Genomic DNA, 13,520 nt, shown 5'->3' with positions numbered 1-13,520 from the left:
CTTGGCTGGAAGCTGAAGGGTCGCCAGTTCGAGTCACACGAGAACCAAACAATGGAAGATGGGCTGGTAGCTGGAGGGATGCCAGCGCATCTCCTGGGCACTGCCGAGGTGCCCTTGAGCAAGGCACCTAACCCCCACTCATCTGCATCTCTCCATCATCATCAACTTGTGTTATTTACATACATGTGATGTATGTAAAAAATATAACAACCGAGTGAGGAAAAATAATTTCCCCCTTGGGGACTATAAAAGTGTGTCTCTTCTTCTTCTTCTAAAGCAGGGGTCGGGAACCTCCGGCCTGCTGGCCGTGTATGGCCCGTGAGGCCGTTTGATCCGGCCCGCGACACAATACATAAACACCAACAAAATATACTTTTTGTTATATACTTGTTTTAAATACTTAAACTAAAATCATTACCAGACAGCAATTAATTCACATTGGGGTAAAACGGGCGGATGTTGGTCTTTCCGGGCCAAGGTTCGAGTCATTGAACACAACAGAGAGTAACCGCCATCGCGCGTGTCGCACCTGCCATCTGTGATTGACAGGTAGCGGAACATGGCGGCGAAGAACTGGAAAGTCGCTGCGTTATGTCGTTCTCTCAAAGACAAATGGGTAAGCGACTACTTTTTGAAGGAAATCAAAGGCAAGCCTGCCTAGTTTGTGGGGTTGCGCTGGCTGTTATGAAAAAAAAAAGAGTTAACCTCGGGCGTCATTTCATTACAGCTCGAAACATGCTAAACTGGAGGAGCCGAGAGGACAAGCTAAACTAGCTTAGATAAAGTTCCCGCTCTGCGCTGGAGTTTGGGTTCCCAACAAGCTGACCAGGATAACCCGATGCAGGCCAGCTTTGTGGTAAGTGAGCTAATGGCGTAAAGTTAAGCAATTCATGGAGATGGGAAACCGGTCGTTGAACTCGGTGACAGCAAGTGGCTGCGTGATTTGGCTTTCATGGTGAACATTACAAAGTACCTCTCAGAGCTGAAGGTCAAGCTCCAAGGTCATAACCAGCTTCTCACCTCTCTTTTCTCAGATGTGAAATCATTTGACGCTAAGCTGAAGCAAGTGCAACTGGAAAGGGGAATAACTCGGCTCTTTCCTATTCAGCAAGAACAAAAGCTAGCTGGGACATCTGAATATGCTGATAAATGTGCAAAACTCCTTCAGGCCTTTGGAGAGAGGTTCCAGGACGTGAAAAGCAAACAAAACGAAGTGAACATATTTACAACATCTTTCAATGTGGAACCAGCCAGATAACCTGCAGCTTGAAATTATTGAGCTGCAAAGCAATGATGAGCTCAAAGGTAGATACAACAATCTCCCTTTGCTTGATTTCTCCAAACTGTATCTATGTGTGGAGGATGTTCCTTTTCTGAGGAGACCTGCACTGAAGTTTGCATCACTGTTTGGGACAACATACCGCTGTGACTCTTGCAAAGACTCGGCTCAAGTATCTGCTGCCGACGTCTGGCAATTAAGCCCTAACTAGGCCCTATGTTCCCTCATTTCAATGAGGGAACATGGGGCCTAATTTTGAAAAAATCTTAGAAATGAGGGAACATAGGGCTGTGGGACCATTGGGCTGAGGGAACATAGGGCTGTGGGAACATAGGGCTGAGGGAACATAGGCATGCTCCCAGTGAAGTCTTAGCCACATTAGGTATCTGACGCTAGCTGCATGATCATCTTAATCTTAGATTTTCTGAAACCTTACATACCCCCAAATGCCTTTTTATTCCCTCTCAATACTTTTTCCTTTTTCTTTTGATTCACATTTAGCAAATGGGACCAAACAATACTTGCAATTTTACTTACTATAATAAGTTCTTTTTTTATATATAGATAAATATCGCCTTTCACGATAAAAAAATGCTGCTAAAACAACATAACATCAGTGAACCTGATTTTAGTTCAATTAAGTTAAAAAAGGCTATAAAAATATCCCATGAACTGCTGTCTTAAACATTTCAACAGAGGTTTTGTGTTATTTTATGTAATATTTTAGTAAGGTCCCTGAGGGATGGTGTCAAAATCAAAATGGCCCTTAGTGGGAGAAAGGTTCCTAACCCCTGTTCTAAAGAAACCTTAAAAATTCACAAAGCCCTCACGGATATAGTAAATATTAGCTTTATCATTTTCAAATCAATTCAGTATTAAAAGTATATTTGATTAGTTTAATTGACTCATGACATTCATGTCTTGATCCTAGGCAGATCCATCACTGGACTGCAGGCAGAAGTACCTTGACCCTGAGCACTCTGCGTTAAAGAAATGGACACAGACAAGTTATAAATACATGAATGATTATTACTGAATGTACAAGCAACTAAAAGAATGCAATAATGGAATTAATGTGTAGCAGAATCAATACATGAAATTTTGTGGAATTTGAAGCAGATTAAAAACTATAAATGAGCAATGATGGAAAGAAAATGTATTAATCTGAGAAATAGTTGAACACGGTTATGAAATTGTCAAAACAGTCTGAATTTCCCACCAATCAGAGCAAAGTGACACCAACCTTAGATCATCTCTAGAAATATTTCATGCAGTTGATCTCAAAAACCTGTATTGCTGAAATGTTGTCCTTATCTGACCACAGCACAGTAGCTGGTGAGGGAGTGTCTCTCCTGTTTGAGAGCTTTGGGGCAAAACCCAGATGACAACACGTATGAGGGCAGGTACACAGGTAGATCTGACATGATTTAAGTTAGAGAAGCGTCCTGATGCAAATACCAAATTACTTCAATACAGAAAATGGGACCAAACAATACTTGCAATTTTGACTATTCACCACTCGAGGTCAGCATTACACAAACCTAAAGAATTCAGAACATCCTTGTTACCCCGTCACACAGCCCTCAGGTTTTTATGAATAATTTGGAAAGTGAAGTTTCTCCTGTGTCCTCTTAACTGAAATAACTTAAGGTGGATTCCATAATACATAACATTGCCCGTCTATCAGACACAGAGGACCTTATCATGGAAACAATCTGCAAAAATTCAGGATGTATAAATGACATATCTCAAAGGGGTCCACACACCAATTTGTGATTTTATAAACTTTCCCCGTTTTTCTGGTCATTTACATGCAAACTAGGTCGCTGACATCCTTTTGGTTCCTGCAATGAGGCGTTCTGGAGATAGTTGGTGAACACTAACCAGGTCCACAGGCCTTTGAATGGGTCAATATGGAACCCTGTGCTGAATACAACACAAGTTTTCCCCATAACCCACATTTGTAGCAGTGTTCGGTACATTAACCACTTCAAACATATTTCCATGTTTTATTATTTATTTTTTTATTTGCCCACTTCAAACATATTTCATTTTTTTATTTGACCACATCAGCCTCCACCGATGATTACAGTCATGCTATGAATATTACTGACAACTTGCAAGTCATGCGTTTTTGAAAATTAATGCAATTCTGGTGGACACATAACACTACCACGTAACAAGTCTTGCGTTTTTATGAAGCGCTCTTTTTTTTTTACCTCAATGAGGTTGTCATACACTGTGAGTAGGTGCTCCTTCATCTGGGGGAGGGATGGCGGCATCCACACAGTGACACCGGACTTCAGTGTCAGCGTGTGGATTCTTTGTAGAGGAATATTTTGGACTCCAGCTTTGCGTTGAAAGACCAATGTGGTCCATTCTATCTGCTGTAACAGATACTGTACAAAGTTGACAGTTAGTTGACAGTTCCCCCCTCTGCAAAGGGTACATGTAATGTAAGTCGCTTTGGATAAAAGTGTCTGCCAAATGATCGTAATGTAATGTAACCTAAAGAATTCAGAATGTCATTGTTACCCCGTCACACAGCCCTCATGTTTTTTTGAATAATTCTGAAAGTGAAGTTTCTGCTGTGTCCTCCAACTGAAATTACTTAAGGTGGACTCCATAACACATAACACTACCCTTCTATCAGACACAGAGGACCTTGTCATGGAAACAATCTGCAAAGTTTCAGGATGTATAAATGACATATATCTCAAAACATCTTCTGTAAAGTCTGGAGTACCATTGGAACTATGCTTTACTGCAATTGTTGCAATTATAAGTAAGGTCAACGTAACAAAACAGGGGGTCCAAGAGTGAAATGTGTATTGTTATATTTCAATATTGTACACTTTAATGTGTATTGTACACTGTAACACTTAATGACTGAATATAGACTAAAAAGTCATACAAAACAACAAACATTAAGGAATGACATTAACATTAACAATATAAATGAGCAATAATTTAATGATGAGTTAGGTTAGAGAAGCATCTTAATATAAATTCCAAATTAGTTGACATTTATGACAATTTTACCACTAGGTCAGTATTACATTTTGAGGGCGACAGCGGCTCAGTCTGCAGGGGACTTGGCTGGAAGCTGAAGGGCTATTACTATTTTCTCTCACACAGAAGGGGTCAAACACGCAGCTTTTACAGATAACGCACAGCTGAAAATGTCTACCTAATCTGTTAATGTAAACACTCCAAAAAGTTGGGAACAAGATAAAGTTTGGTTATTATTCAGATGTCCAGGACGAGATGAAGAACAGAAAATGAATACATTTCTGGTGGACACAGACACAGACACAGTTGGGAACAAGAGACAGATATTACTCAAAGGTGTTTGCGTCAGTGGCCAGGCTCAGTCCGAGAGCTTCCAGGTTGATAGCTTGCAATCCTGTATTCGCGTTGCCAAAGTTGTCCATCATCTTAAGCTTGTGCTCCATGGCCTCCCGCTGATGTGGATAGAATTTTTTTAGCTGTTTCTTCAGCTTCGTAATCTGTTTAAGGTGAAGGAGGGTTCGGTTTAAGGGTTAAAGAACAGGCAGCAACACAAGCAGAAATGGCCGATGCCCCAAGAACAACATAAACATCGAACAAAAAGTTTGGAAATTTGTGTTTGGTAGATTATTTCTCTGTTGTAACAATGCTTCTTGGCAATACATTTTAGACCGTTGGTAAGCCTGTTTAGTCCCCTTTTAAATGGTGTCCCATTTGTAAGGAACATGCATGTTTGGGAGGAGCAGCACAGCTGAGTATGTGGGTTGAGCTCATGAAAAATTTGTCAAATCTCCTTTGCCGATGCCAAACAGCTTATTCTGCTGTTGCTATTGACTCTTGTTTGGTGTTGCTGTAAGGCAGATTGGATGATTGAAGTCTATCAGTAACAAGGAAGAAACAAGACATAATGGCAATTTTACAATTTAGTCATTTAACAAACAGTCAGGAGCCTCAGTAGTGGAAGAAGCATACAAAGCCACAACAGCCTGGCACCTCCTCCTCATGCTGGTCACACACTGCTGATATCGAGATGAGATTCTGCAACCAGTGGCAATCCCATATCTCCACAGTCTGTGACCGAACTCCATCCTCTAACATGACAATGCTCACCCCCACAGAGCGGGGTTTATCAACGACTGGTTGAGGAGTGGAATGCCACCCCACAGCAGTGTGTGACCAGGCTGGTGACCAGCATGAGAAGGAGGTGCCAGGCTGTTGTGGCTGTGTATGGTTTTTCCACACGCTACTTTGGCTCCTGACTGCTTGTTAAATGAATAAATTGTAAAAATGCCAATATGTCTTGTTTCTTCCTTGTTACTGATAGACTTCAGTCATCCAATCCAACAAACAACACTGAACAAGAGTCAATAGCAACAGCAGAATAAGCTGTTTGGCATCGGCAGAGAAGATTTGGCAAATTTTTCATGAGCCCAACCCACATTCTCAGCTGGGCTGCTCCCCCAAAATGCATGTTCCTTACAAATGGGGAATCATTTAAAAGGGGACTAAACAGGCTCAAACTAAAATGTATTTAGTACAGATATCACTCATATTCGACTTTGAAACATGATGGACATTAAGTGAAGAATGAATGTTAGTAAATAAGTTTATACCTTTTCCACAAGCTTGTCCAGCGTTTTCAGATTGCCCTGGTGTTTTTCGTCCATCTTGAGCAGTATCTGCTGCCGACGTCTGCTGCTGCTATCCTCACCAGACATGTCATCGCTGGAGTCTTTGGCTTCAGACTCTGAAGATGAAGACTACAAACACCAACGAATGTCTCAATAAATATCTATTATCACCAAAGGATCTATTGTCACCAAAAGATCCATAATTTATCTACTTCTTAAGTGGAAACACACTGACACTGATCTTAATGTTACTGTAATACAGGGGTATTGCCCCCTCGCCCCCCAGCATGTGTTCTTAACAGAGAAAACTTGTAAAAAAAAAAGTCCCACAGGCTTACATTGTGCTGTCACAAGATATAAAAACAGAATCCTTTGGTAGTTGGGTAGCTCTTTGTGCTTCCATGTTACCATGTGTGACTCTTCATCAGGTTCAGCCTTAAGAGTGGATAGAAGGAAAGAATCCATTTTGTGAACGTAGATGAGTTGGTTTGACTGAGTGAAAGTCTCACCTGTTAAACAAACACAAATACTTATGTGACTGACCTGTTTATGACAAATAGAATGTACCAGAAGGAGCAGCTAAAGCCATATAACCTCCACCAACAACAGCTCCACACGATGCTTTGGATATGACTAATTCCTGGAAGAGCTAACTTACATTAGCTTAAGATTTATAACCATGATTTATATGAATTATATCCTCCAAAAACATGTTTGCAATGAAAACATTAAAATTCCGCACCTATTATCACGTTGGTGGTGTTACTTACCTACAGCAGCAGTTGCCAAAGAGGGTAATAAGTGAATATATAATGAATATATCTACAGTAAGTCACGGAGGTGTGGTTATCAGCTCAGCCAATCAACTTTAGCTATGTTGAAGTCTTAGCCACATTAGCTATCTGACGCTAGCTGCATGATCATCTTAATCTTACATTTTCTGAAACCTTACATACCCCCCAAATGCCTTTTTATTCCCTCTCAATACTTTTTCCTTTTTCTTTTGATTCACATTTAGCAAATGGGACTAAACAATACTTGCAATTTTACTTACTATTTTTTACAATTTTACTTACTATAATAAGTTGTTTTTTATATATATATATATATATATATATAATATATATATATATATATATTATATATATAATATATTATATATATATATATATATATATAATATATATAATATATATATCACCTTTCACAATAAAACAACATAACATCTAAAACTAAACATAACATAACATCTGTGAACCTGATTTTAGTTCAATTAAGTTAAAAAAGGCTATAAAAATATGCATTTCACAGATCGCCTTTCCTGTTTGTTTTCTCCCCTATCTCTCTCTCTCTCACAACCTATGATGCGATTTGTACTGGCCTACATTGCTGTTTGACATCATCTTGTAAGTTCTGTATGTACCCTATGACATCATTGCAACTCCAGCCCACTTGTACTCTACCTCAGGGTCTATGTATAAAGTTCAACAACAATAGTAGGGACATCACAACCTTCCTCCCTTCTCTCTTTCTCTCTCTCTCATCTCTCCCCTCTTTCTATATAAAAAATGATCTCCAAAATACCCTACACCTGTATGCACAATGTCATGTACAATATCTGCTTCAATAAAAACAAATTGCAGAGAAAAAAAAAATCAAAATGGAAAGGTGATATATAGATATATATCACCTTTCACAATAAAAAATGCTGCTAAAACAACATAACATCAGTGCACCTGATTTTAGTTCAATTAAGTTAAAAAAGGCTATAAAATATGCTGTGAACTGCTGTCTTAAACATTTCAACAGAAGTTTTGTGTTATTTTATGTAATATTTTAGTAAGGTCCCTGAGGGATGGTGGCAGAAGTACCTTGACCCTGAGCACTCTGCGTTAAAGAAATGGACACAGACAAGTTATAAATACATGAATGATTATTTCTAAATGTACAAGCAACTAAAATAATGCAATAATGGAATTAATGTGTAGCAGAATCAATACATGAAATTTTGTGGAATTTGAAGCAGATTAAAAACTATAAATGAGCAATGATGGAAAGAAAATGTATTAATCTGAGAAATAGTTGAACACGGTTATGAAATTGTCAAAACAGTCTGAATTTCCCACAAATCAGAGCAAAGTGACACCAACCTTAGATCATCTCTAGAAATATTTCATGCAGTTGATCTCAAAAACCTGTATTGCTGAAATGTTGTCCTTACCTGACCACAGCACAGTAGCTGGTGAGGGAGTGTCTCTCCTGTTTGAGAGCTTTGGGGCAAAACCCAGATGACAACACGTATGAGGGCAGGTACACAGGTAGATCTGACATGATTTAAGTTAGAGAAGCATCCTGATGAAACACCAAATTACTTCATTTCAGAAAATGGGACCGAACAATACTTGCAATTTTGACTATTCACCACTTGAGTTCAGCATTACACAAGCCTGTAGTGAGGCAGTAGCTCAGTGGGTGGAGCTTCCGCTTGGGAACCAGAAAGTCGCCGGTTCAAGTCCCTGCCGAGGTGCCCCTGAGCAAGGCACTGAACCGTCAATTTGTTCCCCCCTCTGCAAAGGGTACATGTAATGTAAGTCGCTTTGGATAAAAGTGTCTGCCAAATGATCGTAATGTAATGTAACCTAAAGAATTCAGAATGTCATTGTTACCCCGTCACACAGCCCTCATGTTTTTTTGAATAATTCTGAAAGTGAAGTTTCTGCTGTGTCCTCCAACTGAAATTACTTAAGGTGGACTCCATAACACATAACACTACCCTTCTATCAGACACAGAGGACCTTGTCATGGAAACAATCTGCAACGTTTCAGGATGTATAAATGACATATATCTCAAAACATCTTCTGTAAAGTCTGGAGTACCATTGGAACTATGCTTTACTGCAATTGTTGCAATTATAAGTAAGGTCAACGTAACAAAACAGGGGGTCCAAGAGTGAAATGTGTATTGTTATATTTCAATATTGTACACTTTAATGTGTATTGTACACTGTAACACTTAATGACTGAATATAGACTAAAAAGTCATACAAAACAATAGAGAAAACAGTAGAAACGTATCCACTCAAAGCAAGTGGAGAAATAACTGTTAGCTACTCTATTTGTTCTCACACGGAAATGCAGAAGTCAGTGTCAGAGTAAATATAGCGCTCTTTTTTTTATCTCAATGAGGTTGTCATACACTGCGTGTAGGTGCTCCTTCATCTGGGGGAGGGATGGCGGCATCCACACAGTGACATGGTTGGTTTAAGGGTTAAAGAACAGGTAGCAACACAATAGTATAGATATCACACATATTCAACTTTGAAACATGATGTACATAAAGTGAAGAATTAATGTTAATAAGTTGATACCTTCTCCAACTCGTCCAGCACTTTCTGGTCGCTGTTGTGTTTGTCAAGAATCTTCAGCTGTGATATCATGTGATGTCATATGGGGTGTCGTGTGATGTCATGTGATGTTGTGAGGTCATGGTGTCATACAGAATGTCATGATGTCATACAGAATGTCATGATGTCATGTGGGATGTCGTGATGTCATGTGATGTCATATGTGATGTCATATAATGTCACAATGTCATATGGTGATGTGGAGACGTGTCATATGAGACAAATTTGCTATTGGGACCACTCATGTTTTAATGTTTGAATGTAACTGTGTGTAGTTTATTTATTGTTGTTTATTATTTATTTATAGTTGTTTATTTATAGTTTATTGCTGTTTATTTATCACTGTTCGAAGATTCAGGCACAGCACAAAATGCATTTTGTTGTATTATCATGTACAATGACAATAAACGCTATTCTATTCTATTCTATTCCATTCTAAGTAGATTGAAATAGAACCAGGCTGAGTCCGTGAGCTTGCAGTCCTTGGCTGGCCTCCGAGAGCTCTTTGTTCATCTTCCCTTTGCTTTCAATCAGAAGCAGCTTGTCTTCTATGACCTTTCATTGGTGTAGATAGGCTTTGCGCAGCTGCTCCTTCAGCTTCATAAGTTAAGGGTGAAGGAGGGTTCGGTTTCAGGGTTAGAGAACAACAACAGCAACACAAGCAGAAATTGCGGGTATTTATTCTTCCATTCCCTAACAAAAAGAAACTAGTTTTATTCCTTTCTATAAGGAATGGTGTCGCCGTCTCCAGGTGCGACAAACCGGACTTCAGTGTCAGCGTGTGGATTCTTTGTAGAGGAAAATTTTGGACTCCAGCTTTGCGTTGAAAGACCAATGTGGTCCATTCTATCTGCTGTAACAGATACTGTACAAAGTTGACAGTTAATATTCGGTGTCAATTGCAGCCCAGTGTTTGGCTTAAATGAATGATAAGAGAATCCTTTTCTATTTATTAGACTCATTACATAAGAAACTGCTAAAGGCATGGGTCATATGAGGATAAATGGCCATTAGCAACATTTATCAGCTGTAAAAAGGTGAAAGAAAGAGAAGCAGCACTTCCTGTGACTGATTTGACCATTCATTTAATAATGAACAAACATTAAGGAATGACATTAACATTAACAATATAAATGAGCAATAATTTAATGATGAGTTAGGTTAGAGAAGCATCTTAATATAAATTCCAAATTAGTTGACATTTATGACAATTTTACCACTAGGTCAGTATTACATTTTGAGGGCGACAGCGGCTCAGTCTGCAGGGGACTTGGCTGGAAGCTGAAGGGCTATTACTATTTTCTCTCACACAGAAGGGGTCAAACACGCAGCTTTTACAGATAACGCACAGCTGAAAATGTCTACCTTATCTGTTAATGTAAACACTCCAAAAAGTTGGGAACAAGATAAAGTTTGGTTATTATTCAGATGTCCGGGTCAGTGACCAGGCTCAGTCCGAGAGCTTGCAGTCCTTGGCTGGCCTCTGAGAGCTGTTTGTTCATCTTCCCTTTGCTTTCAATCAATGTCTTCTACGACCTTTCGTTGGTGTAGATAGGCTTTGTGCAGCTGCTCCTTCAGCTCCATAATCTGTAAAAGGTGAAGGAGGGTTCGGTTTCAGGGTTAAAGAACAGGCAGCAACACAAGCAGAAATGGCCGATGCCCCATGAACGACATAGTATAGATATCACTCATATTCGACTTTGAAACATGATGGACATTAAGTGAAGAATGAATGTTAGTAAATAAGTTAATACCTTTTCCACAAGCTTGTCCAGCCTTTTCAGATCGCTCTGGTTTTGTTCGTCCATCTTGAGCAGTATCTGCTGCTGACGTCTGCTGCTCCTATCCTCATCAGACATGTCATCGCTGGAGTCTTTGGCTGCAGACTCTAAAGATGAAGACTACAAACACCAACAAATGCCTCAATGAATATCTATTATCACCAAAAGATCCATCATTTATCCACTTCTTTAGGGCAGAAGTCAGTGTCAGAGTAAACATAACATTAAACGCAGTTCTGAATAACACCAACTAGTCAGGATCAGCACATTAATTATTCAATTATCACTCTGAGAGCTTCCAGTGCCTGTTCGACTACCAGGAGCTCTTTGTTCAGCTTGCTGCGGCGGTCCAACAATTGCTTGACCTTAATGAAGTTTTCATACACTTTGTACTCCTTCATTTTGGGGAGGGACGGTGGCATCCACACAATGACATGGCTGGTTTAAGGGTTAAAGAACACGTAGCAACACGAGCAACACAATAGTATAGATATCACACATATTCAACTTTGAAACATGATGTACATAAAGTGAGAATGAGTGTTAATAAGTAAGTTGATACCTTATAAAACTCGTCCAACAGTATTTGGTCGCTGTCGGATATGAAATGAAACTTCTCCATTTCCTCCTTCAGTCTTCTTATCATGTCAGTCAAACTCAGGCTACAATACAGATCAGTGTATAGATGTTAACACACAAGCAGAGTGAATTTGGCTTTACGTTGGAATATTTGATACATAAACACATTTTATGAATGATTCTTTACCTGGTCTGCTGCTCTTGTCCCTCAGACATGTTGTATTTAATATTATTATTGTTGTTTATCTTTTTTCAAAGACCCTGAGGTAAAATAGGCAATATGAAGTACAAGTAGATTGAAAGAGAAACAGCAAGAAGCCACAACTGCTGAAGGTTGTGAGAAAATGGCACAGTGGTGTGGATGCAGAGTCCAGGATGACATCAGTGATGTTGATGTGATGATCTCATAGGTACAGTTTTTACAGGATGATGTCAAAAAGCAGTGAAAGCAAACTAGAGGTTTTTTCTCCTCCTCCTCTAGAGTAGGAAAAGACCAAGAAGCACAAGCAGCGGGAGGAGGAGCAAGTATTTGTGTTTGTTTAACAGGTGTGACTTTCATTCAATCAGACCAAGACTTACGTTCACAACATGGATTCTTTCCTTCCATCCATTCACTCCTCAGCCTGAACAAGAAGACTCACACATGCTAACATGGAAGCACGAAGAGCTACACAACTACCAAACGATTGTTTTTATATCTTGTGACAGCAAAATGTAAACCTGTGGGACTGCTATTTAAGTTTTACGACATTATGCGGCGCAAGTTCTAACACATTACAGTTACACTAAGATCAGTGTCAGTTTTCCACTAAATTAAGTGGATAAATTATGGATCTTTTGGGAATAATAGATATCTATTGACACATTAGGTGGTGTTTGTAGTTTTCATCCTTGGCAGAATAGTCTGAAGCCACACTCCTGCGAGTGTGACGCCCGTTTATGTGTGGTCACAGTAGTGTGAATTGTTTTATTTTTTTTTAGTTGCAGCCTCACTTGTACTTTGCAGGTTAGTAACGGTTTGTAAGAATTATATCATGTTACTTAAGTTTGAATAAAAACACGTTTTCAATTTGAATATAAGGAAAGTTGGTGAGTTGTATTTACAGTGTTGCAAGGCGTGTTGTTTCGGGGTTAGCTCACCCGCCACGTGTTAAGGAGGCGCGCTAATTTATTCTTTATATTTACTGTGTTTTTATAAATGTGTTGCTTATATGTTGAGCACTTGAAAGTTCAGATGTTCTGTTTTGCTAAGAGCTCATGCACTATAAAGTTGAAGTTATTATTTTGATGTGGTTTGTTGCCGCACACTTACATATTAGTTGAGACTGATTTTTCTATATTGTATTTTTTACAATGATTTACAAGGATTGGGGAATAGTTAATGACAGGATGGAAGAAATTTTAACAAATGTGTTTGGTGTATTCTACTGAAATGTTAAATAAATCCTGCTGAGCAAGGCGAAGCAATATGGACGCTAAATTCCAGTCTGACTTGTTTTATCTGCTTTGCAGAATCTATAATCTTTTTACATGGTGTCAGCCGGTACCTGTAACACAAGCATCAGGAGAGGAGTCCTACAGCGTTAACACGTCTGAGGGTCTAGTGCAGCAGACCAGGTATAAAATCATCCATAACATATGTTCATGTGTCAAATATTTCAACCTAAAGCCAAATTCACTCTGCTTGTGTGTTAACAGCTACACTCTGATCTTTAGTGTAGCCCGAGTGTGACTGACATGAGCAGAAGACTGCAGGAGCTGTTGGAGAAGATTCATGAAAAACACAACCGAGACCAGAAAGTGCTGGCGGAGTTGGAGAAGAAGGACTCAACTTATT

This window comes from Genypterus blacodes, unplaced genomic scaffold (assembly GCF_046128005.1).
Source record: "Genypterus blacodes isolate CSIRO-AG114 ecotype Tasmania unplaced genomic scaffold, CSIRO-AGI_Gbla_v1 ptg000030l_1, whole genome shotgun sequence".
Classification (NCBI taxonomy): domain Eukaryota; kingdom Metazoa; phylum Chordata; class Actinopteri; order Ophidiiformes; family Ophidiidae; genus Genypterus; species Genypterus blacodes.
The sequence above is the reverse complement of the archived record's forward strand: the minus strand, read 5'-3'. Positions refer to the sequence as shown.